The sequence below is a fragment of the Musca autumnalis genome, unplaced genomic scaffold, assembly GCF_047663935.1.
Source record: "Musca autumnalis isolate F117 unplaced genomic scaffold, ASM4766393v1 scaffold_2, whole genome shotgun sequence".
Lineage (NCBI taxonomy): Eukaryota > Metazoa > Arthropoda > Insecta > Diptera > Muscidae > Musca > Musca autumnalis.
Window position 1 is genome coordinate 72228340 of NW_027411755.1, and position 23103 is coordinate 72251442.

Below are 23103 nucleotides of genomic sequence, written 5' to 3' on the forward strand. Positions count from 1 at the left end.
GTGGTGCAGTGGTAAGCATACTCGCTTTGCACTCTGAAGGTCCGGGTTCGCTTCCCAAGTCAGGCAACTAAACATAACATTTTTAAAATGACAAAGTTAATGTAGGCGGAAATTCCAATGAATAATTTCTATAAAAGGGCGTACGTTAAGAAAAATAAAAGTAAAAAATGAATAAAAAAAAATAAATAAAAATAAAACTAAAAAAATTAAAATAAAAATAACTAGAAAAAAATAAAAAAATATTTTTTTGTAATTCTAAGAACTATCGCGGAAACGATCTTCTAGAAGTGTCGCTGGAGTGACTTCCAAGACGACACGCCGGCGTGGTTCATTTCTTCACAACGGAGGTCACTTCAGGGTGACTTCCGCGACTATCGCCGCGACTGTTATCATCGCCCTGGGCGACACGCCTAAGTCACTTCCGCGATAGTTTTTGCTTGCAGGGTATGAATATGTAACTTTTATTCTCAACTCAATTGGTGTGTGTTTTTAAATGCAACAAAAATGGGATGTTTTCTTTTCCAGAAAACCAAAGATTTGCCCAACCTTTGTAGATATTTGTTCAACATAGAGGATTGTGGTTAAAAGGGTATTTGATAGGAGAATTGCTGTGATTTCTATCAAAGGTGTGAGAAGCGATTAGGTTTCAAAGGCATGTATGTGTCTGGATTTTATTTGCTGTCAAAAAAGTATAAAGTGTTATAGGAATATACGATTGAAGGTGTTTCAGCTAAAAAGTCATATTGTTATTGGTATTGGTGAAGCATTAAAAGATCAAAAGCAGCAATTTTATTCGGACTGAACTTTAAATGCCGACCATCATGAGGCAAATTTAAAACTTTAACATATTGTTCATATGCTTAAAGAGTGTCCCATATCAAACTTTGCAGAACAAACAGATTTTTATAGAAAAATAAAATAACACTGTGTGTAATTTTTTGAGTCATGTTTTATTAACCATATTCTGACTCCACAGTGTGATAGAACACCAAAAATGAGAAGACACGTGTCTCGCCGTTTTTCCCTATCTCATCAACTTTCGCGGTTGTAGGCCTCCAAAGGTTTGAGGCTTTGATGTAGAAAGTGTCATTTAGTCAGGACTATATCTTCCAAACCGTAAGGAAATTTGAATTTAGCTCGGAGGCAAAGTTGTAGCTCTTGTCTTAAAGAACATAAATTGTGAACACATATAACCCATCAAACTTCATCTGCAAGTAAAAATCGCCATGGTCAAATTTCTTTTAAAATTTGTCTTAAGTTTTGTTATACAGCTATTAAACCGATCAAATTTGAAGCAAACAACCAACTACAAAAATTTACCTCAGATCTCAATAAACATCTTTCTATAATATTCGAACTCTATAGAAATGGATCTTAATGGTCAAAATAGCAAAACAATTGCGATTTTTATCCTCTTTTCTCGGCTTCTGCTCCATAGATATTAAACCGTTCAAAATTCAAAAAAAAAAATCAACCACAATAGTGTAGCAAAGGCTTCAATAAACAACTTTCTGGAATATGCGAAATGTCTATGAACGGTTCTTAATGGTAAAAATAGCAAAAATCTTTTGAAAATATCCAATTTTTATACTTTTTTCTCCGACTCGGGTCCAAAGATACGCAACCGCCCAAAAAGGTACAAAAATGTACCTTAGATTTCAACAAACAAGTTTCTAGAACAAATGAAGATTCTAGGAACGATTCTTCTAGCTCAAAATTCGATAATTTTAGATTATTCTTTCTTGTTCAGGTGCGTAAAAAACAAACCTTTCAAATTTCCTTGAGTTTTTAACAGTTTGTTATTTCCAAACCTGAGCATGGGAAATGTTAAAAAAATTAATTGTTCGTGAATTTCAGCCCTAAGAATCATTCCTGGAATCTTCATATGTTCTAAAAAGTTGTTGTGGTTGTGGTATCCTTAATTTTTGGGCTGTTGCGTCTCTTTGGACCAAACTCGGAGAAAAAAGTATAATAATTGGATATTTTCAAAAGATTTTTGCTATTTTTACCATTAAGAACCGTTCATAGACATTTCGCATATTCCAAAAAGTTATTTATTGATACCTCTGCGACGCTATTGTGGTTGATTGTTTTCTTGAATTTTGAACGGGTTAGTATCTACGGAGCAGAACCCAAGAAAAGAGGATAAAAATCGTAATTGTGTTGCTATTTTGACCATTAAGATCCGTTTCTACAGAGTTCGTATATTCTAGAAAGATTTTTATTGAGATATGAGGTACATTATTGTAGTTGGTTGTTTATTTCAAATTTGATCGGTTTGAAAGCTGTATAACAAAACTTGAGAAAAATGTTTAAAGAAATTTGACCATGGCTATTTTGACCTTGCAGATGAAGCTTGATGGATTATATGTGTTCACAATTTTTGTTCTTTAAGACAAGAGCTACAACTTTGCCTCCGAGGTAAATTCAAATTTCCTAACGGTTTGGAAGATAAAATCATGACTAAATGGCCCTTTCTACAGCAAAGCCTCAAACCTGTGGAGGCATATAACGGCGAAAGTTGATGAGATAGGGAAAAACGGGGAGACACGTGTCTTCTCATTTTTGGTGTTCTATCACACTGCGGTGTCAAAATATGGTTAATAATTTTCGTGTTGCACAGAGTAATAAAAGAATATAACTTAATTTGTAAGATTAAAATTCTATATTAATTGCGTGTGTTTTATGACCCATATGATTTATTATACCAACACCACTATGTGGAAAGGGTATTATAAGTTTGTTTTGGCAAAAATGCATGTAACACCGTGAAATATTCGTCGGAGATACCCAATGTGGTACACCAATCTTCTTATCTCGACGAGATAAAGCGATTTTGAGATGTGTGTCCGTCCGTCCAGGCCGTAATTATGGACCGATCGTCACGAAATTTTACATGGAGGTCGAGTTTAGACCAGAATAGACACCTATGGTTATTGGTGTTGATCGTGAAATATTTAGCGGGTGAAATTGACCAAAAACATAATTTTGGAGCGGTTCTGTAGGCCGCAATAATAGTTCGAACACCTCGAAATTTTAAATAAGGTAAGACTATGTGACAAAGAAAAAGCTTGCAAATTGAGATGGTGATCAGATAATATTTAGATGGTTAAATGGACCACAACTTTTGTGCGAAAATTGAGAAAACTTTTAATATACAGCTTAAATTTTTATTTCTGGAAGACACATTCCGGATAATTAAGTTATACTGGGTAAAGGAACTCTTGACCTTTCTATTGATGCCAATTGTGTTGGTTTACATGGTCAGATAACAGAGTTTCAGCCTAATATATCCAGTTATTTGTTTGTGGTGTAATCATAAACACGCTAGAGGTCGCAATTGTAGTGCAATAGGTAAGAGTAAGGTAGAAGAGTTAAGAGTTTTGGTAAGAGTTTAGGTAAGCGTTTAGGTAGAAGAAGATGCCTACAATTTTGGATGATGATATGATGATATTGGGTGCCACCGTGGTGCAATGGTATGCACACCTTGCACGCTAAAGGTCGTGGGTTCGATTCCCCGGCCAGTCAACATCAAACACTTTTCAACGGTGGCAAAATACCCCTTAGTAATGTTGGCGACATTTTCTGAGTATTCAGCCTTGTACAACTTCTCTACAAGTGGTGTCTTAGATACGCCGTTCGGACTCGGCGATAAACATATCATTAGGCTAATATGAATCGGGGTGCACTCATTGATATGAGAGAAGTCTCCCCTGTCCCGCCTGGGATGTACGGGCAAAATGTGCCTCATCGAAATAATTGTTTTAGTCCCCAAGTATGTTGGGACGAAATCCGTTTCAGACAATTTGGAGTTGTATTGCAATGTCCGTTCGTCTGTCTGGCTGCCTGGAGCGCACGATAACTCTGGAATGGATCAACCGATTCGGTCAAAAATTTGACTTTCGTAATATTATGCCCTAACTGCGCACGATAACTCTTGAAGGAAGTAACCGATTTGATCCGTACTTTGCACATCGTGAAATTTCTACCACTCTTAAATGACGTTTCAATATGGAGTCAATCGGTCCACTCCTTCGGGTCCACACAAAATTTCGGATATGTTCGGATTAGGTCCTGCTATCGAATCGCTTTGATTTTTGCTGCAACAACTTGTATTTACTGCCCCCCATACGATGGTACAAGCTTCATCAGGAGCAAGTCCATTCTTCCTGAGAAAATAGTCTGAAAGATGCAAAAATACCCCTATGACACCGTGTGTAGTGGTTGGAGCGCAAGATAACTCTCTAATGGATCTGCCGATTCGTTCCAAAATTTGGACTTCGTAATATTTTGTCCAAACATAGTTTAAATTCGAAGATAAGCCATATCGGTCCAGTCCTTCAGGTACCTCTCCCACAAAAGTTTAAAAAATGTTAGGAAAAATTGTGCTCACGATAGCTCTTGAAGGGAGTGACCGATGTAATCCATACTGTGCACATCCTAATATATCTACCAGATATAGATCAGGTTCGAACATGGACTATATTTTTCAGGGGCAAGTCCATATTTCTTGGGAAAACAGCCGGAAAGGTGGAGAAAACCTCTAAGTCACCATATGTGGCGGTCGGAGAGCACGATAACTCTCGAACTGTTCAACCGATTTGGTTCAACATTTGGTCTTCGTCATATTATATCCAAACTTAGTTTCATGGGGCAATACCGGTCCACCATTTTCGGTACTTCTCCCCAATATTTAAAAAAATGTCACTAAAATGCTAGGACGATATCACTTTAATAAGGCAACCAATTTGGTCCAAACTTTGGATCTCCTAATATTTTGTCAAAATTTAGTTTAACTTCTAAAATAGTCCATATCGGTCCTTCCTAAGGGTACCTCCCACCCAAAAGTTCAACATTTTTGTCTTAGTGCAGTTAACTCCTAATCCACATTTTTGTCGGCAAGTTCAAATGTCCAAAAAGGGCAACAAAATTGTAAAGAGACCTTAAATACAATCGATCTGTCCTTAGGTGATAGTTTCACTTCACATTGGCTGAGGGTATATATCTGTCGGCAGAGCTGACTGACACTTTTTTATTTTTCGTCCATATTTGACTTCTTGGAGAGCATATACCGCCAACGTAGCCTACATATGGAAAAATAACTACTGACTTTCCCATGATGCAAATTGCAATAATTTGTCTGCTAGATAACGGGCCTGCTGCCTTATATATAATGGGTTTTGTGTAGAGAACCACATTTTCCTCCCATGATATACATTGTCCCTATAATGACAGAGAAAGTCCAGTTTTTGCATTATTGCAAATTACGCGGAGCCTAGCTTATTAATTGTCCAATTGGTTTTTTATACATATATTGCAGCATGGGGTCGTTTCACCGCCTTTATTCAAAATGTTCTCGATGTCGCTACCGTTAAAGTCTTTTGTCTATCAAGTACCGTGGATGTACACTCATAACCAATTTTTGGGATATATCGGATACCGCTTCCATTCCGCTTAAATTTTTAAAACTTTTTAAACTAGATCGGAAACGATCCACAGAAAACGCAAATTAATCCGAGATATTTTCAAAAACATTTTTCGATTTTTTTTTTAATTTTTGCAGTAGCCGTTTCCGCCATTCTAGTGAATGGATTTTCACGATCTATGATTTATATGATCTGGAACTAAAATATCGCGGGGTATTAGCACACTCAAAATAATATTGTAAATACTCTTCCCAAAAAATATGTTTTTTTTTTTTTAAATATTGCACTAAATGTTGGCTTTTGCACTAAATTACTGTGATGCTCTGTGGACTACATAGTCAATATACATATCAAAATATGCGTAATCGCGAGTACTTCAATCCTATTATTGTTTTTTTTGGAATACCCGAATGGCGTCCCAGTTAAATAAAAATAGACAAAAAACACCTAAAATCAAAATGTCAGCTTCATTAAAAGGTGGATGCAGTGTAAATTTTGCAAAGTGATACATTAGAAGTGTAATCTTCACTTTGCATTCTTCTACTTTTACCGTGGACAGATGTTCGTCATTTGAATGGTTTAACCAGCAATCGAATAGCAACGTAAAAACCTCGTTAGCTTCAATGTGTTTTCCTATTTTTATTAATTTACGCTGTCATAACTTCCCCGCAAATTAAAATTTTTTGTCAATAGTTACTGCTACTATACAATAGTTCGCGTATAATAATAGTGCAAATCTCGGCTTCGTGGAAACTAAATTTTTTGTCTTTCGCTCATATTTAAGTTTATATCACAATAATGTCATCATGAAAAGCACAAAACCGTGTGCATTATCAAGCATAAGTATGGCACAAGTGCACAATTTTTGGGCGATAGATCTTTAATAATTTCACAATTTTCTTTGACAATTTCTATATAGCAAAGATTTAAATACATAAAGATTGGAAAACTCAATTGTTAACATTTGTCAATAGATGGAGTTAAGCTCTGTTGTTACGATATCATAACAACATTCTGTTAAGTAGTTAACAATTTCATGCGTTTTTAACCGCCAAGTTCATATTCAATGAACTCGAAACTGCTATGGAATACAATCCTGAGTTAAACTTTTTGTTTTCCTAAAATTTGTATAAGCCGAATTGCGCTTTAATGGGGTTTTTATCATTAACATACCCTTGTTGTTGGTTAAATGTTTATATACTTTGTTTCATAAACATTTGTGCATTATGCATATTTTCCAGTCTTTACAGTTCTATGTCTTTGTATATAGCATTTGTAGTGTTCAATAATTTGGAGAAGTGTCATTGTAACTGGGAATATTTGTATTCCAAAAAGGAAACTGATATTCAAAGAAAATTTAATGATGTCAATTTTCCAATTTTAGAATATTTATTGGAAATGTGTGATATATATAATTGTTGCACAAACATTTCCTGGCCAGGCAACATCAATTTTTCAATCCCTCAGTAATGTTGGCGACATTTTCTGAGTATTTCAGCCATGTAAAACTTCTCTACAAGTGGTATCTTTGTACTCGCGATAAACTGTAGGTACCATATCATTGAACCAATTCGAATCGGGGTGCACTCATTTATATGAGAGAAGATAATTTGTTCCATAAAGGAATTTTGATTTGTTGAAAGCTTATTCCCAGGGGTAGTGGTGTAGCGTATTACATGGTCGGCCCCGTCCGACTATATCCTTTGCTTACTTGTTTTTGTCCCTATATGTCATCAATTTGCTTCCTTATTCCAGTTCCAGCGATGTATAACTAATAGTTTGACTCTAACCTCTTAGTTGCTATTTGTACATACAATTAAATGTCGTTTTGTATTAATGACTGAATTTATAATGTGTTTGCAGAAGGCAAAAAGAAGTAAAAGGAATGTATGTATATCGCATACAAATATATATTACGAGTAAAAAAAAATCAATAAAATAACGTTTTAACGTTTTTTGTAACAACATATTTGAGCAGATTTTAACATATGATTTATATTGTGTTTGTATCTTTTATTAAATAAACAAGAATGTAATATTAAATTATTGTGACAACAATGTATTTTTTTGTAGGAAAAAAAATCAACGTATTCTTTTTTTATAAAATACAATGTAAAAATAATTGTTTTGTGGTTACAATACAATAGAAAATATGTGTAAAATTGTTACATATGGTAAAAAACAAATTTCCTTTGCAATTCCATTTGAAAAAATTGAATAAAAAAAAACAAAATTGGATGATGCGTGCAAAAGTTATAGCGGTTTTTATTCTCATACAAAGAAAAAATATTTAAAAATATCTTATGTGTTGTTATGGGAAAATTTATGCATAAATCGTTAACAGCATTCCATACCTATTACATCTAGGATGCGGGATCTAGATAATGCGTAGAAAAATATGAAACCAAATTTATAGATATTGGGTGAACAAATTGCATATTACAGCAACAACAAAAGAGAAAAACTTATTGTTGGAAAATATGGTTGCAAATATATTTTTTGGTTTGATTGTAAAATTTGAAAAAAATATATATTTGGGAGTTCTCCAATTATTTCGCTAAAATCCCATAAAATAATTAATGTGTACTGCTAAAACTTTATCAAGGAATATGGTTTCCCATCGTGAAAGCTTAATTGCTTACTGTGATAACTTACAGGTATAGGGAAACCTTAAAATGGGTAAATGTCGCGCAATGCGCATCCGGTTTCAGTAGCACCCATCAAAAATACGTCAGTATACACAAATTTCAAATAGATTCTTCAAGAACCGCCGATGTAGCTCCACATTCTATTTTGCGTAAGATACCCCTATAACTCGCGTATCTCTGTAGTTTATGCAAATATTGTAATCGTGTATAAAGGATTTCATTTACAAAAAAAATTAAAGAAAATCGCGGTTTAGTACGCGGATTTGTCAAAATATATTTCTGCTGATTTTTCTATTTTCAAGGTATCTATATCCACGGTTTAAGTGGATGGATTCGATCGCGGAAGGGCTGATTAGATCCGTCGCTTAAAAAAACTAAATTCACGCGGTGTTCAAACTAAATTCAATGACACTTGTAAATTTTACACGCAAAAAATATGGTTTTTAAGAAAATTTACGCATCAAATTTTGGTCTTTAGACTCCAGTTACTAGGATACTGTATGGAGCACACTCATGAGATATACATTAAACGATGTATAATCACGAGTTCTATAATTCTATTATGTGTTTTGAATATTATCTTGTTGCCCGTCCGAATTTTCGGCTTCAAAATGCAGTGGATATATCGAAAAATCATACACTAGTATCGTGTTGCCCATGGAGTATTCGTTTAGTCTTTCTTTGGGTATATGTCTATGAAATGTAAGATTAAGCCATAAATCGGAAAGGAACATAAACAACTTGTTGGCTTCTACCCATTTTTATACATTGATGCAAACACAGCATCCACTAAAATTAATTTTATGGGAAACCGCACTTCATTTTAAAGAATTACAGTCATACTATATAGAATATGTTAATAGTTCGCGAATTCTGTGAGGGTGAAACTCGGATTCATCGATTGTAAATCATTTTTGGTTTTTACCATATAAGTATATTTGACATGAAGAAATAGGAATGTAGTCTGATTTGCTAAGCCGGTAGTGGTAACCTTCATGGCAATTCAATAATTTTGACATCTGAATACTATATATGGTGGGAAATATGAAGCAATTGTTGTTATCATATTTAACATTGTGAGCTCTAGGACTTATCTTTGTTCCTCTCTCGCCTCAAGTTGGCAGTGACATCCTCGTTGTGTCATCAGGGAAACAATCTTTAACACCCGTTAAAGGTACTAGAGCTTGGGCTTGGGGGACTCATTTTGCAGTTACCGACAAAAATCGTTAAACTTAAAATGCTTATAATTTCGGTAACACTATGCAACACTGAAAATGCAAACAACTTCTAGTATGTGTTTTTTGAAACTACATATTTAGACTACAAAAACCCTAGTAGGGTTTTGTCCTGTCAGATCCAGTTCAGATTTTATGGTCTCTTCTAAACCGGGCTAAATCTACACTCTTTTGCATTTATCAGGCCTTTATCTCAGAAACGAATAGGAATTTGGCCTTGCTGTCTTTAGCAATATTGTAGCCCTAGACTAGTAGAACTTATTTTTTGAAAAACCACATAAGAAAAACTCCATCTAGGCCATCAAAATCTTTAAAATATTGCACATTTTACATATTTGCTGAAATTCTGGTCAGTATCGGCTAAACTGTTGGGAGTTGAACCAAGGAACCTCTTGCAAAACTATTCCAAATAAAGTTCTCAACAATTCATTAAAACATTCTAAAACTCTAAAATGCTTACTTCATGTTGTTTCAGCGGTATTTTGCATCATATGTTTTACAACACGTATTTCAAACATAGTTCACACCAATAGTTTATTGTCGCATTTCGGATTTCACTACATTATTGACATTTTATTATATCGTCGTTGAAAAATGTACTGAAAACAACGGGATAGAGGCATTTTCAACAATTACATGTTCTGAACATTACATGTTGTGTATTACATTCCAGGGAATGTTTTTCCAAAAGAAAATATTCAGAAAAAATTAACGGTTTTGGAGATACGGTGCGAAATGTATAAAAATTGTGGTATTTTTGCACATATTTTGAAACTTGAGGCAATAAGTGTAGTTTTTCGAGTTCATTATTTCTCCAAATATTTTATTCCTGTCCTTACCTACAAATTTGCTTCAGAGGTCAGAAGAAGATTCGCATTGGTTTCAGAGATATAGCCCCGAATTTCTTTAAAAACTCAATATTTAACCATGTTTAGATGGGACCATAAAATCCGAGCTGGATCTGACACAACAAAACCCAACTAAGGTTTCTTGTCGTTTGGGTCTGTACTTTAAAAAATCCTCAGTTCTAACTGTTTGCACAAGATCAACTTAAAAATGTTGCACAGTGTAATGGTACCCTTCATGGCAATTCAATAATTTTGTCATCTGAATACATATGGTGGATAATATGAAACAATTATTGTTTATATTTAACATTGTGAGATCTAGAACTTATCCTTGTTCCTCTCTCGCCTCAAGTTGGCAGTGACTTCCTCATTGTGTCATCAGGGAAACAACCTTTATCACCCGTTAAAGGTACTAGAGCTTGGGCTTGGGTGTCACATATAGGTTTTGCAGTTACCGACAAAAATCGTTAAACTTAAAATGCTTATAATTTCTGTAATTAACGAAATATTTTATTAAGTTAACTATCAAAATAAAGTAGTTGCAAAATTCCTACCGATAGCAACAGTGATGCCAACTTTTATTAAAAACTTTCATTCATAATTTTACGGAGTTTTGTCGGTAACCAAAAAAGAGGTACAGAATCGCACTAGTTAAGTCCCCAAATAAAATATGTGAATTAATATTCAATATTTTGTTTTACCATATTGTTTTGAAGCTATGTAGATTCTTAACGCACAGCAGCACAATTATAAAAATTCACATGAATATACAAGTACTTTCATGCCTGTACGCGTGAGCGTGTATGAAGGAGAAATGTTAAACGTTGCTTTGACATATTCTAACATACTTAACACCATACATATGCACATGAATTGCATGGGTAAATGAATAAAAACAATTTGAACTTGTAATTCCAGTGTGAATAATAATTAAAGAATACATGCAGATTTTTAGAAGAAATTATTATAAAATAGTAATTGTAACTTGAAATAATGTAGGGAGAAATATGGGATATACTTAAAATACAATTTTCTATCTATACTAACGATAGGTTAACTAAAATTCCCCCGTTCTAAACCATTTCCAAGCCCCTATTGGCTTGTTGCACACAAAAGGATATATCGAATATTTTTCTGCTTTAAAAAATAAATTACACTGTGCAACATTTTTAAGGTGATCTTGTGCAAACAATTCGAACTGAGGATTTTTTGAAAGTACAGACCCAAACGACAAGAAACCCTAGTAGGGTTTTTGTTGTGTCAGATCCAGCTCGGATTTTATGGCCCCATCTAAACATGGCTAAATATTGAGTTTTTAAAGAAATTTTGGGCTATATCTCTGAAACCAATGCGAATCTTCTTCTGACCTCTGAAGCAAATTTGTAGACAAGGACAAGAATACAATATTTGGAGAAATAATGAACTCGAAAAATTACATTTATTGGCTCAAATTTCAAAACATATGCAAAAACTCAACAATTTTTATATATTTCGCACCGTATCTCCAAAACCGTTATTTTACATTTGTCAACGACGATTTAATAAAAATGTCAATAATGTAGTGAAATCCGAAATGCGAGAAAAAACTGTTGGTGTGAACTGTGTTTGAAATACGTGTTGTAAAAGAAATGATGCAAAATACCGCTGAAACAACATGAAGTAAGCATTTTAGAGTTTAAGAATGTTCTAAGGAATTGTTGAGAACTTTATTTGGAAGATTTTTGCAAAAGGTTACTTGGTTCAACTCCCAACAGTTTAGCCGATACTGACCAGAATTTCAGCAATTATGTAAAATTTTCTATATTTTATAGATTTTGATGCCGTAGATGGAGTTTTTCTTATGTGGTTCTTTCAAAAGATAAGTTTTACTAGTTTAGGGCTACAATATTGCTAAAGGCGGCAAGGCTAAATTTCTATTCGTTTCTGAGATAAAGGCCTGATAAATGCAAAAAAGTGTAGATTTAGCCCGTTTTAGATGAGACCATAAAATCCGAACTGGATCTGACAGGACAAAACCCTACTAGGGTTTTTGTAGTCTAAATATGTACTTTCAAAAAAATGCATATGCAGTTGTTTGCATTTTCAGTGCTGCATAGTGTTATTTAAAATACTCAAATTATTGTAAAAACGCATAATTGTTACATAATTGTAAAAAGTTAATTAAATTTTCGCCGAATGTAAAAAATATCGCAAAAATCCTATGTTAACCGTGAAATTAAATACACTATTATATGTTAACAAAACCTCACGGGGAATCCTCCAGAAATTAAAATATAGTCCAGTCAAAATTGACATTGAAATAGCAAAAATTCCCACAGATCTGAATTTTAGTGGAGAGCCAGGGTTTGCCATTAGAAGCAATGTCCTAAAAGTCCCAACGATCCCATGTGTGCAAAAAAATTATTCGGGGTCAAAGGTCAAATTTTAAGGGTTTTTCGGTTTTGGGATTTATTTTTTGAAAATGGTTGACTAAAGTAAATATTGTAGACAGACAAATTATCTACAAGTTTGACCTTTATTATTTTTTTTCTAGAAGGAACCATTTTTGATATATAGCTGTTCTAAAAAACACATGATTTTTAGGCACTTATAAGGGAAATATGCACATATTCAGACGAACCGGCTAAAATAAGCGAAGTAATCGGGTCTGTCCCCCAAAAAATATATATTTTCTTGAAGAGCGAAATTATAGCTACCTTCTAAAAAAATTCCAACAAAATCGGAGGATGTTTAGTAGAGTTATTCAATGTAAGAGTCATTTTATGCAAAAATAGCCCATTTAACCCACATGTATAATCGAAAGCCCAACGGGAACGACCCCAACGAAAACTCTCCGATTTTTTAAAATTTAAAAACCGGGTTAGACCCACTTCTACTGAACCGATTACTGCAAAGTGGATATCGTTTGAAAGATTACGGAAGAATCTAACACATAGTGTCGTTACTTTAACCGGTTCGCCTCACAATGTACTTATGCGGCTAATTTTTTATTTGACCTTTAGATCGCGATATCTCGAAAATGGTAAATCTTTTTTAAGAATCATAAAGACCACTCCGTAGACAATTATTGAATCTACAACTTTTACTTTAGCCGGCTTTTGCTAAGTCTTACCGTTTTTGAGAAAAATTAAAATAAATGAATAATGCCTCCAAAAATGACCTTTGACCCCGAATAACTTGTTTTGCACACATGGGATCGATGGGGACTTTTAGGACGTTGCTTCTAATGTCCAACCCTAGCTCTCCACCAAATATGTCGAGCTTTGTGGAATTTTCGCTATTTCCCTCTTATACTCATGTCTATTTTGAACCAAAAAATACGTTTCTGTTATTGTATTAAAGGTTTCAACGGAAGTAAATAAAGTTATTTTATCAATAGACTACATACAATACAAAGGTATTTTGATGTTGCAATATTAATCATAGCAAAGTGTTATTTTGGGAGTTCATATCACCCTTTAACACCCCCACTCCCAATGCCATAAGTGCATCTGCGACTATATACTCTGTACACAGATATTCAACGTTTATCTTTCCATTCTCCACAAGTTCAAATGATGTCAAATGTCGATATGCTTTGATCTGGCATGGTAGGCGCTGTTTACGGTTAAATTAATAGCGCTTTTGTTGACACATTTAATTTTGATAGGTCATGTCTTTCCAAGTTCATAAAACAATGACCTTAACCACACGTAGAAAAAGCCATATATTCTGCTTCTGCCGTTGACAAAGCTGTAGTCTCTTGCTTTTTTGAATTCCAAGAAATGTATCCACATTGATACTTGAAGACAGGTCGATTTTCTTTCGTCTAGATCACCAGCCCAATCAGCATCAGAAAAATCCCTCAAGATATTCTTTATCTAATTTCTTAAATTGAAGCTTAAATTCAACCGTGCCTTTGAGATACCTCATAATTCTGTTGATAGCTTGCCAATGTGCTTTTCCTGTATTATTGTTGTATGTGGACAAAACCCCCACTGTAGAGTAAGTTTCTAATGGCTTCTTGACATGGAACTTTTCTCATTTCCTCTATATCTTCTTTTGTAGATGGGCACAATTTCTCGTTAACATCTAACGGCGTCGAAACAGGTTTACATTCTAGCATGTTGTACTTCTTTAAGATGTTACGAATGTAGAGTTCTTGATCCAACCATAACTTCCCATTTTTACAATCTCGAGTTACCCTCATTCCCAACATGTAATGAGCTTGCCCTATGTATATCCTTCATCTTGCAACATATGTAGTTTCTTCCATATTCATCTTGTAGTAAACAAACGGCTCTGTTTTCGATTGTTTAAGACCAATTCTTTTCAATGTACCACCTAGTTTCTTGTTCCAAAGTCCCGATTTATATTAGGCGAGTTTACTTGCGGCAATTTTTCTCGTTCCTTTTTAAACTTGCCTCTTAAATTTATAAAAGGTAATTATACTCCGACAAGTTTTGTTTTTAAAACAATGAAAATAATGTCAAATACGAAAAATATAAAAAGAATTGACGGTACATGCAATTTTTTTCCATTTCCATTCTCCTTACGTGTCTCTCCTACAAACAGGGACTTGCCGCAAGTAAACTTGCCTAATGTAAATTGGGACAAACTCTATTGGCTTGCTTCAGACCGTATTATGACTTATTTAACTTCCATACCATTAGAGTTTTGAAGTCCTTCAGGAATTTTCATGTATATTTCCTCATTTAGATCACTTTGAAGCAAAGCAGTCACAACGTCCATCTGGTCAATATCCAATTCACGCTGCACTGCTAAGCTTAGTAACAATCGTATGGAGGTATATCGGACAACAGGTGAAAAGGTTTCTTCATAATCGATACTGTACCTCTGAGAATATCTTTTCAGTACAAGATTGGCCTTGGATCGCTCGATATCACCTTTTGAGTTACGTTTGATCTTAAAACATAATTTGCTGTCAATTGGCTTCTTCCCTTCTGGTAAATTGGCCAGAGTCCAGGTATTGTTTTCACTCAGAACTTTCAGTTCATCGTCCATTGCCTTTTCTCATTGTTCTTTACAGGCTCCTTCTAGTGCCTCTCTCGCAGTCATATCTTTTTACAGGGCTCGAGGTTCAAGAAATTTTGTGGCGATGTGATTCTATTTTCAGATGGACCAGCGGAATTACTATCGGATCCATAATAAAACCAACAAATGGCTAGTAATCCGTTTCATCAGAGTAATACTCAGAATCTTCTTTTTCATGCGCATCTTCTGAGGTTGTGCTGCTAATGGTAATGTCGTTATATAATTCCGGCAGGACTTCTTCAGCATCTGGGTTATCTGTATCTATTTCCCCCACTGAATCACATCCGATTAAAATGTAAAAGTTTGCATTAAGCTAATGAGGGTATGTGGCGAAAAACAAAAATCCTTTGCAATTCCATTTGAAAAAAATTAAAAAAATTTTTTGCGAGCACATCTACAATTTTTGGCATAGAGGTTAAGAAAAAAATTCTGGTTTCAAATATGTTCTCGTTTACAAAATTGGATGATGCGCGCAAAAGTTATAGCGGTTCTTATTCTCATATAAAGAAAAAATATTTAAAAATATCTTATTTGTTGTTATGAAAAAATGTAGGCATAAATCGTTAACAGCATTCCATATCTATTCGTAGTTGTTTAAATAGTTATTAAATTTATTATTATTTTCGCGGAAAATCAACAAATAATACAAAAAATTTAAAGAAAATCCAAATTATCCTGTCCCAGTGTCCGTACAAACCCTCAATAAATAAATTAAAAATATACGTGGAATCTAGACAATGCGTAGAAAAATATGATACCAAATTTATGGAGATTGGGTATATAAATTGCATATTATAGCAACAACAAAAGAGAAAAACTTAATGTTGGAAAATATTGTTGCAAATATATTTGTTTGTTTGATTCGAAAAATTAGAAAAAAATATTGGGAGTTCTCCAACTATTTCGCTAAAATCCCATACAATAATTAATGTGTACTGCTAAAACTTCATCAAGAAATATGGTTTACCATAGGGAAAGCTTATTTGCTTACTGTGAAAACTTATAAGGATAGGATATTAAAAGTAATATTGAAATTACAATCATTAAAAAAATGTGGAAATTAAAAAGGCTATTATTCGCGAATTATTTAAAATCAGTTGATGCGCATCCGTTTTTGGATACAGCGAATCAATTTTTTTCAATGTGCATATTTCGATGTTTCACTCAGCAGTCAAAGTGTGCCGCCAGTTGCATCACACAATGCAAAAAACATTAAAGTGGGTAAAAATCGCGCAATTTGCATACGATTTTGATGCGCATCCGGTTTCAGTAGCACCCATCAAAAATACGTCTATATACGCATATTTCAAACAGATTCTTCAAGATCCGCGGATGTGCCTCCACATTCTATTTTTGGTAAAAAACACAAATTACTCGCGAATCTCTGTAATTTATGACACGCGTTTTCGCAAATATTATTATCGCGTATAAAAGATTCCATTTACGTAAAAAATTTTAAAGAAAATCGCGGCTTAGTACGCTGATTGGTTAAAATAAATTTTTGCTGATTTTCCTATTTTCAGGGTATCTATATCCGCGGTTTTAGTGGATGGAATCGATCGCGGATGTGCTCATTAGATCCGTCGCGTAAAAAAACCAAATTCACGCAGAGTACAAAGGAAATTGAATGGCACTTGTAAATTTTAAACGCAAAAAATAGGTTTTTTAAAAAAATTCACGTATCAAATATTGGCCTTTACACTCCAATTACTAGGATGCTGTAAGGAACACACTCATGAGATATTCATTAAACGACGTAAAATCACGAATTTTATAATCCTATTTTTGGTTTTGAATATTATCTTGTTGCGCGTCCGAATTATTAAGAAATTTCAAAAAAACCCCGAAATTCCGGCTTCAAAATGTCAACATCAATTTTAGGTGGATGCAGTGGATATATCGAAAAATCATACAATAGTGTCATATTGCCCATGAAGTATTCTTTGAGTCTTTCTTTGGTCATATGTCTATAAAATGTAAAGTTAAGCCAGAAATCGGAAGAGAGCATAAAAAAACTTGTTGGCTTCAACCCATTTTTACCTATTTTTCTACATTGATGCCAACACAGCTTCCACGTAAATTAATTTTAATGGTCGATATTATGGGATCCCTCCTAAAACACTTCATTTTAAAGAATGTATATCATACTATATAGAATATGTTAACAGTTCGCGAATTCTGAATGGGTGAAACTCGGATTCATCGATTGTAAAACATTTTTGGTTTTCGCCATATACACTTTCATACGGGCAAAATGTGCCTCATCGAAATAATGGTTTTAGACCCCATGTATGTTTGGACGAAATCCGTTTCGGACAATTTGGAGTTGATTTAGCCATGTCCGTCCGTCCGTCTGTCTGGCTGGAGCGCACGATTACTCTCGAACGGATTATCCGGTTCGGTCCAAAATTTGGTTTTGTTAATATTTGGTCCAAACTTGGTTTAAGTTCGAATATGGGTTCTATCGGTCCACTCTTTCCGGTACCTCCCCCCAAAAGTTCGGAAATGTTTGGAAAATTTGTTCGCACCATAACTCTTGAAGGGAGTAACCGATTTGGTCCATACTTTGCACATCGTGAAATTCCTAACAGACTAATTCCTAATTCCTAAGAGGATCCAATATGGACTCAATCGGTGCACTCCTTCGGGTACCTCCCACACAAAATTTCCGAAAAGTTCAGTTTAGGACCCGCTCTCGAATTGCTTTGATTTTTATTTTACCAACTTGTATTCCCTGCCCCCCATACGACGGTACAAGTTTCATTAGGGGCAAGTCCATATTTCCTGATAAAACAGACTGAAATGTGCAAAAAAAAACCCCTATGACACCGTGTGTAATGGTTGGAGCTCAAGATCACTCTCGAACGGATCTCCCGGTTCGGTCCTAAATTTGGCCGTCGTAATATTTTGTCCAAACTTAGTTTAAGTTCGAAGATAAGCCATTTCGGTCTACTCCTTCAGTTACCTCCCCCACAAAAGTTCAAAAATGTTCGGAAAAATTGTGCGCACGATAACTCTTAAAGGGAGTGACCGACAATACTTTACACATCCCAATATATCTACCAGATATAATGAGGTTCTAATATGGACTATATTTGTCCTCTCCTTCGGGTACCTCCCACACAAAATTTCGGAAAACTTCACTTTAAGACCTGCCCTCGAATCACTTTGATTTCTTTTGAATCAACTTGCAAGGCAAAAGATTTTTCAGGGGCAAGTCCATACTTTTTGAAATATGAAAAAAATGCCTATGGCACCATATGTAGTGTCTGGAGAAAACGATAACTTTCGAACTGATCTGCCTATTAGGTCCAAAATTGGCATTCGTAATATTTGGTCCAAACTTAGTTTCAGTTTGAAGCTGGGCGATATTGGACCACAACTTCCGGTACTTCCCCCCAATATTTATTAAAGGTGACTAAAATGGTATACACGATATCCAAAATTCAGAAAATACTCTAAATACATTCGAACTGTCAGTAGATGAAAGTTTCAATTCACATAGGCTGAGGGTATATATCTGTCGGCAAAGCCGACTGATACTCTTTTACTTGTTTTTTTCTATTATTGTCCTATTCATTCTTTCATCCATCCCATTTTCTTCAGGCGTATAGGGCACTGTGGTTTGATGATGAATCCCATTTCTAATCATTTTATCATAGTTCTTTATTCGCTTGTTGCAAAATTCCGTTCCATTGTCAGTTTTTAAGGATTCGATTTTTCCGTTGGACTGATTTTCTACCAATTCCTTGAATTCCAGGAACTTATCTGCAACTTCTGACTTTCTTTTTAAGAAGTATACAAAAACTTTTTCTGTAAAATCGCCTATAAATGTGAGCATATATTTCGATCCACTTATTGAAGGAACTTTCATTGGGTCACAGAGATCTGTGTGCAGCAAACCTAAAATATCACTGACTCTCGTTCCAGTATGTTTAAACGGCGCTTTTGATATTTTGCCTTTCAAACACGAGACACAGTCTTGATCACTTATTTCACAGTCGATACCTAGAACAACTCCAGAAGACATTTTTCTTTATTGACATGTCCAGTTCATTTATGCCAGTTCATTTATGCCATAACTAACCCAGCTTAATTGTTTCTTGACAAATGAGAGATTTGTTATTAGCGATATTCATTCGAAACATACCATCTACCAATTCGCCTGTAACGATGATTTCTCGAGCTTGGTTTAGAACTTTGCATCCCTTTCTGTTGAATACAACTTCGTACCCGCTTTCAACGATTTTTAAAAGTGATAGCAGATTAATACACAAATTTGGAACATGCAGGATTTCTCCAAAATTTATATTTTCTCTTTTGAACTTTCCAACCTTAGAGACCATATCCACATTTCCAACACCATTCACAAGCATCCTTGTGTTATTTGCTATAATTACTTCAGATTTCCTTTCTTGAAAGTGGTCGTGGAAAAATTCAGCTTTGGAACACATATGGGCGGTTGCACCAGAATCGAAGTACCAATCGATTCTTTTCAACGTTCCACAGCAATAGCTCCCATCGCAAAATTACCTTTATGGTTCTTCCCTTTTGAATTTTTTCGTGGGCATTTTGCAGCTATATGTCCATACTGATTACAGCTGTAGCATTTAGTTCATCTAGTTATACCCTCAGCCTTTAGGCTAAAGAGGGTATTTACACTTTGATACGACCAAAATTGTTCCTCATCGAAATAATGGTTTTAGACCCCAAGTATGTTTGAACTATATCCGTATCAGACAATTTTGAGTAGATCTAGCAATGTCCGTCTGTCTGTTTGTCTGTCCGTGTCTCTGTCTGTCTGGCTGGCTGGTGCGCACGATAACTATCGAACGGATCAATCGATTCGGTTCAAATCTTGGGTATCGAAATATTTTGTCCAGATTTGATTTAAGTTCGAAGATGGGCCATATAGGTCCACTCCTTAAGTAAGCAGTTCAAAAACAAAGCCATATACATAGGTCCACTCCTTCAGGTACCTCCTACTCAAATGTTCAAAAATTGTCGCAAAATTTGTGCGCACGATAACCCTTGTAGGGAATAACCGATTTGGTCCATACTTTGCGCATCGTGTAATTTCTACCAAATTTAGATGAGGTTCCAATATGGACTCAATCGGTCCATTCCTTCGGGTACCCCCAAACAAAATTTCGGAAAAGTTCAGATTAGGACCTGGTCTCGAATCGCTTTGATTTTTGTTTACGCAAGTTGTATTCGCTGTCCTCTATACGACGCTGTAAGTTTCATTAGGGGCAAGTCCATACTTCCTGAGAAAATAGCCTGAAAGTCACAAAAAAACCGTATGACACCGTGTGTAGTGGTTGGAGAGCAAGATAATTCTCGAACGGATCTGCCGATTCGGTCCAAAATTTGGCTTTCGTAATATTTTGTCCAAACTTAGTTCAAGTTCAAAGATGGATTATATCGGTCCACTCCTTCCGGTACCTCCCCCACAAAAGTTCGAAAATGTTCGGAAAATTTGTGCGTACGATAACTCTTGAAGGAGTAACCGATTGAGTCCATACTTTGCAAATTATTAAATTTCTACCAGACTTAGATGAGGTTCCAATATGGACTCAATCGGTAAACTCCTTCGAGTACCTCCCACACAAAATTTCGGAAAAGTTCAGTTTAGTGCCTGCTCTCGAATCGCCTTGGTTTTTGTTGTAACATCTTTTATTCACTGTCCCCTATACGAAGGTACAAGTTTCCTCAGGGGCAAGTCCATACTTCCTGAAAAAATAGCCTGAAAGTTGAGAAACAAACCCTATGACACCATGTTTATGGGTGAAAGTGCAAGATAATTCTCGAACGGAAATGGCGATTCAGGCCAAAATTTGGCCCTCGTAATATTGTTTCCAAACTTAGTAAAAGTTCAAAAATATTCGGAAAACTTGTGCGCACGATAACTCTTGATGGGAGTGACCGATTTGGTCCATACTTTACACATTCTCATAATAACTACCAGATATAGATCAGGTTCGAATATGGACTATATTTGTCCACTCCATCCCGTAACTCCCACACAAAATTTCGGACAAGTTCACTTAAAGACCTGGTATCGAATCACTTTGATTTTTGTTGAAGCAACCTACATTCGCTGCCTTAATTACGATGGTAAAAGTTGTTTCAGGGGCAAGTCCATACTTCTTGAGAAAACAGCCCGAAGGGTGCAAAAACCCCCTATGGCACCCCATGGTCTATGTCGGTCCATTCCTTTAAGTACCTTTTCCGCAAAATTTTTGAACTTTAATCCTAATAAACATTTTTGTCGGTTTATACGACCAACATTTTGAAACCCCCTAAATACATACGTTTTTTTGTAAAAAAAGTGTTTCAATTTGCACAGGCTGAGGGTATATTTCTGTCGGCAAAGCCGACTGATACTTTTTAACTTGTTTATTGCTAGCAAAGGCCACATCCGTTGATTCCGTTTTACATCTTGAAGCAATTTCAATATAATTGAATTTCCCGTGATTTTAATTCCCGAACTTTGGATCCCCATAATCATTGGGTAATCCATCTAGAAGCATAGAACCAATTCATTCTTCGTTCTCAATCAGCCCGGCCAATCTTAGCTTGTGTGCCGAATTGATTATTTCCTTCAATTTGGTTGAGCGAAACTTTTGGATTAGCTCATCTCTCCTTACAAGACCGCTATCTTCGTATATTCATTGTAATATTGTCCGTAATTCCTTCGCACTTTTGCACTCACGTATGTGGGGATACACTGCTTTATCTACCAACAATATTATTTCAGCTTTAGCTTGAATTTTCTTATTTTCCTTTTCTTATGTTCCTGGAATGAAACTCCAAAGGCCTTTCATTTGAAAATATGCCTCAACTGCAAATTGCCAATTTTCATAATTCTCGCTTCCACGAACATTGTATTATCCTTTTTTCTGTACGCGAAATCACACAAAAATTCAAATTATATACGGAAGGGGAGGCCCATTACCTGTTATTGTATTAAAGGTTTCAACGGAAGTAAATAATTTTATTTTTTCAATACAATACAAAGGTATATTGATGTTACAATATCGAACATAGCAAAGTGTTATATTATTCAACAATTTCGATATTTTTCACACAAAAGTTAGGGACAATTACTCCCTAAATACTTTTCGATCATTATTCATAACTATTGGCATCTGACTACAAATATTTAAACATTAAAATACCTTAAGTCGAATTGATCAGCTTAAATTAGTTTTTATCCAAGTGTTAGAAATCGTACAAAGCAATTTATTTCATTTATTGAAATTATTTCGAAGATCTTGAGGCAATAAAAAAGTTGACGTATTACAATACACTATACTTTACGATATGTATCTTGCTGTTATCCACACATTCACATGACAGTAGTATGCAATAATGCAAGGAGGTAGAGTGTGTAATTGTTTTATATTACATACATATGTATCTTGAAGTTTTAGTCAATATAAGTCGAAAAGGCGTAAATAATATTTTTTTTTCTGTGAAAGTAAAAAATCTAATAAGTAAAATTTATAGTAAAATTGAAAAATCGGTTTGTTATATATTCAAAAAGGAAAAACATTGTTATTAGACATATCATATGGTCTTTAGTGTAATGAAACATATTTTAAATAGTTATACTTTACGGTTAGGATGCAGTCTATTCCTTATTTCATAATAAAGAATAGACTGCAATCATTTGCGTCATATAAATGACTCTATGAATTTTTTACATTAAATTAAAAGAAATACTACTTCATCGTGAAGTGGTTTGTGATTATTTTGCTAGGTATTAAAATGTGTATAGAGACGAATGCGTAACAAAAAACATATGTATACGCACAGATGACCCTGGTACACTATTTAAAACAGTGTCCAACATACGGTTGTCGCTGGTTACAAAGGTTTTCGGCAAATTACACACCCAAAGAAAGAG

General features: G+C 34.8%; 1 protein-coding gene across 4 annotated transcripts in view; it reads right to left on the reverse strand.

The window, feature by feature from the left end:
* The window catches only part of sNPF (short neuropeptide F precursor), a 219454-nt gene that overhangs the window by 103109 nt on the left and 93242 nt on the right, over positions 1 to 23103 (reverse strand). The window lies entirely within an intron of this gene.